Source organism: Solanum tuberosum, unplaced genomic scaffold (assembly GCF_000226075.1).
Source record: "Solanum tuberosum cultivar DM 1-3 516 R44 unplaced genomic scaffold, SolTub_3.0 scf00584, whole genome shotgun sequence".
Taxonomy (NCBI): domain Eukaryota; kingdom Viridiplantae; phylum Streptophyta; class Magnoliopsida; order Solanales; family Solanaceae; genus Solanum; species Solanum tuberosum.
Genome location: NW_006239504.1, coordinates 3,354 through 10,069, shown reverse-complemented (window position 1 = coordinate 10,069; position 6,716 = coordinate 3,354). Strand labels below are relative to the sequence as shown.

Genomic DNA, 6,716 nt, shown 5'->3' with positions numbered 1-6,716 from the left:
AAAATCACCTAATTTTTACACATTTCATTGACAGATAGGCCACTTACTATAAAACTACGTTCACTCCTCGAAACTCATAAGTCTCAGTTGTTTGTGAATAATTTGTGTTTCAAATTGAAACGACGATAGTTCAAGTAGGGAAAATAAATAACTTATTATTTGAATGTAAAAGTCGAAAAAAAAGAAAAGATATTCTATATCTACTATATTAGAAGAGCCAGTGGTAATGTTGGTATCAACATGCCTGCTTGGCATTTTGAAGGGTATTTTAGTTATTTAAGTTTCAGTTGACCAATTGTCTCGGCGGAAAGTTCTATTTCTTATAGATGTTTTGTTATATTTTGTCTGTGTAGACGTTTTTGCCATTATGATTAGTGTATATTCAAGTGATGATGAAAAAGCAACCCCTTCGTGTGGGCCCAACCTCACTCCTTGGGCAACTTCTTTCCTCAACATATATTATCATTTCTTTCCTTTATATTTTTCAACTTACCATTTTTTATTTATCTAAACATTGTTTAGTTATATGTATTATTTATTAACATTAACGTATGGACATTATATTAAAAAGGAAAAATGCATGTAAGAGCTTGATTGTCGATTTGTCGCTAAACATGTACTTTTAGTGATAATTAGCTCTCTTTATAAGTGTTCCTAAAGCCTATAGCAAAATTAGATCTAATGACAATTAATTAAATGCAGGTAAATATTTTAGCACTCTTTGTTAATGTGTATATTTATTGCTACTAAAAATCATTTTTGTTATATTGGGAAGAAATTAAATTTTTGTTTGGTTATTATCATTTATAACGTAATATATATAAAATAAGTTCAGGGGGGTAATAGGACCTTAGTAAAGGTTAGGTGTGTCTCAGGGATTTGGGGCATAGGTTGGGGGGGTACTTATGCATTTTTCTATTAAAAATATTTTTAGCGATATTTAATTAGCGGTAATAGCTTGATTGTCGCTAAACATGTACTTTTAATGACAATTAGCTCTCTTTGTAAGTGTCCCTAAAGCCTATAATAAAATTGAATCTAATGACAATTAACTAATGTCGGTAAATGCTTTAGCACTCCTTGTTAATGTTTATATTTATTGCCACTAAAAACCGTTTTGTTATATTGGGAAGAAATAAATTTTTTGTTTGGTTATTATCATTTATAACGTAAGATTTATATTGATACTTAATGTACTTACTAGATTTATTAGCAATTTTTTTTAAAACGTAACTTGCAACATTAATTAAATCCATATTTATTAGTATAATCTTACATTTGAATTGTGAATTTGACTTTTTAGTTTTATAAGACAAATTACATTAATTACATAATTAAACATTCGTATTTAGTTCGAGTTATTTTAAGGTTGTCAGTAGTTCATGAATGAAACTAATAATTCACGTCGAATTTACGAGTGTCTTTAATGCTTTTCTCTAAAAAAATTGTAAGACATAGTCTGAAATTAAATTAATATATACAAGTATTCAAATTCCTATAGAGTGCAACATAAAATTTCAATAAGAAAAATAATATTGGATTTAATAGTATGAAAAAATAAAATTGGATTTTATAGATATAAAAATGAAAATATTATATTGGGAAAATGCATAAGTACCCCAACCTATGCCCGAAATCACAGAGACACACTTATACTATAGTAAGGTCCTATTACCCCCCCGAACTTATTTTATAAATAATTTACTATCCTTTTTCGGCATACATGGCACTATCAACCAGATAGCTTGAAAAAATTGTCAACACGCGCTAGGCCCAGAAGATAGTGTCACGTAGGCCGAAAAGGGGTAGATAATTATTTCTAAAATAAGTTTGGAGGGGCGTAGGGGGTATAATAGGACCTTAGTATAGTATAAGTGTCTGAAATTTCGGGGATAGGTTGGGGGGGTACTTATGCATTTTTCCTATTATATTATGAACAACAGTAGTAGTTGAAACATTAATAAATTTCATGCCTATTAAAAAATAATAATTGACATGACTATTTTACTGTTCTATCCATATTAACTACTTAATGTTTAATATTAAATCTTGAAAAATGAGTTGGAGAATAAATAATTAATGCTAACGTTAGTAATGAAAAATAATAATTTTCTTTTCTTGATATATTAAAAGTGATAAATAAAAATAAAAATCTATTATTAAAATAATGAAAGTGTAAAGATGAACAAGGAGAGTATATCATAATTGAAATTGTTAGGCCGTGCGCAGCACGGGCGTTCTTCATTTAGTTCAAATATAGTTTTGACCATATATTATCTCTTAATTTTCTTTGCTCTTCATACATTTGGCTATTCATTTTTCAAAAGTTCCACATCATCGGACATCAATATCTAGCAGGTCCAATAAAAATATAACACCCTTCTCAACATGGCTAAGACAGATTGAAAAATAAAAACATTTTCTCAAAGACAAAAACAAAACATGTGAGAGAAGACATTACGAATCATCGTAACGTCTAAGACTGATAATTGTTGGATATGATCCACTACTGTAGAGATGAGAATTGAAAACCAGACATGTCTGTATCATACACTAAGAGTGGTCATGATCAATTTGTGATAGCAAAACTATTTTGGCCACTTTGATTAAGTCCTAGGCTGAATTAGACCTCTAACACAAAACAATCCAAAATTTGACTTGAGAATGACAACATTTTTTTCCCCGATAGCAGCCAAATTAGAAAATTTGGAAAAACACGTTTCCTGTTGGTCTTTAATTAGTATAAGTTACGTACAATATCAAATCCCATGAATCCGAAACAATAAACTCAAAATATGATGATGGTTTCTAGCAAAACATTCTCTTCGCTTCAGTTTTTCACTCTTTTCTACATCTTTACAGTTGCATTTGCTTCCACTGAGGAAGCAATTGCCCTCTTGAAATGGAAAGCAACTTTCAAGAACCAGAATAATTCCGTACTGGCTTCATGGACTCCAAGTTCTGACGCATGCGAGGACTGGTATGGAGTTGTATGCTTTAATGGAAGGGTAAACACGTTGAATATTATAAATGCTAGTGTCAGTGCTACACTGTATGCTTTCCGTATTCATCTCTCCCTTTTCTTGAGACTCTTAATCTTAGCATGAACTATTTCTCTGGTACCATTCCACCTGAGATTGGGGATCTCACTAATCTTGTCTATCTTGACTTGAACTTCGATCAGATTTCAGGAACAATCCCACCACAAATCGGTTCACTAGCCAAGCTTCAGATCCTCCGTATATTTGACAACCATTTAAATGGCTCTATTCCTGAAGAAATAGGTTACCTAAGGTCTCTTACTAAGCTATCTTTGGGTATGAACTTTCTTACTGGTTCCATTCCAGCGTCATTGGGGAATTTGAGCAACTTGTCTTTTTTGTATCTTTATGATAATCACTTTTCTAGCTCTATTCCTCGAGAAATAGGTTACCTAAGGTCTCTTACTGACCTACATTTGGGTAATAACTCTCTTACTGGTTCCATTCCAGCTTCATTGGGGAATTTGAGCAACTTGTCTATTTTGGTTCTTTTTTATAATCACTTTTCTGGCACTATTCCTGAAGAAATAGGTAACCTAAGGTCTCTTACTGTGCTAGCTTTGGGTAGAAACTTTCTTAGTGGTTCTATTCCTGCTTCATTGGGGAATTTGAACAACTTGTCTTCTATGTTTCTTAATGATAACAACTTGAAGGGAAAAGTTCCGCAATGTTTGGGTAATATCGGTGGCCTCCAGGTTTTGTCGATGTCATCTAATAGTTTCAGTGGAGAGGTCCCTTCATCTATTTCCAATTTAACATCACTACAAATACTTGATTTGGGCAGAAACAATCTGGAGGGAGCAATTCCACAATGTTTTGGCAATATTATTAGTGGCCTCCAGGTTTTTGATATGCAGAATAACAAACTTTCTGGGACTCTTCCAACAAATTTTAGCATTGGAAGTTCACTTAAAAGTCTCAACTTGCATGGCAATGAACTAGAGGGGAGAATCCCTCGGTCGTTATCCAATTGCAAAAAGTTGCAAGTTCTTGATCTGGGAGATAATCACCTCAATGACACATTTTCCCATGTGGTTGGGAGCTTTGACAGAGCTAAGAGTTTTAAGATTGACATCGAATAAATTGCATGGACCCATAAGATCTTCAGGGACTGAAATCATGTTTCCTGATCTTCGAATCATAGATCTCTCTAACAATGCCTTCTACAAAAGACTTACCAACGAGTCTGTTTCAACATTTGAAAGGCATGAGGACAATTGATCAAACAATGAAGTTACCAAGCTATGAAGGAAATGGAGATTACCAAGACTCAGTGGTAGTTGGATCAAAGGGATTGAAGCTAGAAGTTGTGAGAATTTTGTCTTTGTACACAGTTATAGATCTTTCAAACAACAAATTCCAAGGACATATTCCTGGTGTTCTGGGAGATCTCATTGCGATTCGGGTACTGAATTTATCTCATAATCGATTGCAAGGTCCTATACCACCATCACTTGGAAGTTTATCTATAGTGGAATCGTTGGACCTTTCGTTTAACCAGCTTTCGGGAGAGATACCACAACAACTTGCTTCTCTAACGTCTCTTGAATTCTTAAATCTCTCCCACAATTATCTCCAAGGATGCATCCCACAAGGACCTCAATTCCGTACCTTTGAGAGCAATTCATATGAAGGTAATGATGGATTACGTGGATTCCCTGTTTCAAAAGGTTGTGGCAATGATCCTGTGTATGAGACAAACTATACAGTGTCTGCGCTAGAAGATCAAGAAAGAAATTCTGAATTTTTCAATGATTTTTGGAAAGCAGCTCTGATGGGCTATGGCAGTGGACTATGTATTGGATTATCCATAATATATTTCTTGATCTCGACTGGAAATCTAAGATGGCTTGCAAGAATCATTGAAGAACTGGAACACAAAATTGTCATGCGAAGGAGAAAGAAGCAGCGAGGTCAAAAGAATTACAGAAGAAAAAATAATCGCTTCTAGACAAGTTACCAGTAAGAAGAATTTGATTTCAGAACTTCAGGTATTCAAGCTAAGCTCTACACTACACTAATTCTTTTTAGTTTATTCTAACAACTAATATATTAGGTTTTATGGTTTTTGTTATCAACAAATACTTATTAACGCTCGATACGAATTGCTAGTAATCAGTTGGAAGCTGTGATAACAGAGGCAAAAAATTTGTAGTTGTGTGACTCACTTTTTTTTTTTTTTTTCCAGCTAATTCAGATGCCAAGAATAAGGAGACATTGGCGTAATGGATTTGGTTCTTCCTATGTTGAAGCTTATGATGTTGGATTTGATTTTTAGTTTTATAAGCTTTTCTTCAGTTGGGAAAATGTAAGATTATGAATTTTGATGATATACAATATATAAATGCTGCGTGTATTGAATGATGTGTATGCATTTCTCGGATCAATAATACTCACCTCAAAGAATCTTAGAGAGCTGAATGAATGGAGGAAGATATTTAGCGTGCGATAGAAGAAAGAGATCTAACAAAGAAGAATACGTAACAACTTTGGGCGTAACTGGTTAACTCACACCCCAAAGCTAGTTATTGTGGTGGGAGAGGCCAAGTTTTAATTTTTTGTGATAAGGTTGTTGTGGAAACAGTGAGATTGCATACAATACACCCTTGTGGTCAGGCTCTTCGCTTAGCCTTTTATTATACAAACAGGCTTACTCAAAGTAAACTGTTTTTGTCATTTGCATTCATCAATAATGTTCCTTGTTGTGCTCGTAGCACTTTGAAACTTTCCTTTGCCAATTGCAATAATGTTAGTTTGAAACATTTGACTGTTCTATTTCCAGATACAAGGGGGTATACTAGATAGATCAAAGTGGGATAATCTATAGGAAACAGCACTGGCAAGACAGAATTTTGTAAAATGACCCTAAAAAACAGGCAAGTGTCGTATAATCTATTCGAGGTAGCTGATAATTCACAGGATGCACTTAATAGTTCAACCAACTCTGGAACAAATGCTGCACAAAATGGCTCATTACCATGACTATGGTGTTCTAATGCAACAACAGGTTGCCACTATGACTCAATCACAACAACAGTTACAACACGAAGCGTTGATGACGCAGCAGCAAATGGCTATTGTGCCTCTGCAACATCAAACTGTTGCTATGACTCAACATTATGAAGGAGAGATTCAAGTACAGGAAGCGCAAAATCAAGAAGATATAGCTGATGTGCCTCAACTACAACTACAAGTTCATATTTGTGTTAGTAGTAAACGTAATCAGGTTATCCATCAAATCAAGATGTTGCTCTCTGTTCAATTTCCTAAAGAACAATTCTTGCATCAATGGAAAAATATTGGATATAATCCACTATTTTAGAGATAAGAATTGAAAACCATACATGTATCATACATTAAAAGTGGTCATGACCAATGTGTGATAACAGAACTATTTTGGCCACTTTGACTAAGTCCTTTGCTGAATTAAAATGTGTAACTCAAAAACAACTCAAAATTTGACTTGAGAATGACCACATTTTCTCTGATAGCTGCCAAATTTACAAATTTGAAGAAAACGCATTTCCTATTCTTTTTGGGACCAGAGAAGTGTTTAATTACTATTTGCGAAAACAATCATATGAAGATTACTCCCTCTATCTCAATTTATAATGCATAGGCTGGATTTTCAAGAGCCAAATAGTTTAATTTTCACCAAAAAATCAGGCATGAAGT

The 6,716-nt window shown here is 33.8% G+C and overlaps 1 pseudogene; it reads left to right on the top strand.

The window, feature by feature from the left end:
- Positions 1 to 6,205, top strand: part of LOC107058659 (uncharacterized) — a 13,485-nt pseudogene extending 7,280 nt beyond the window's left edge.
- Positions 6,206 to 6,716: the final 511 nt, after the last annotated feature.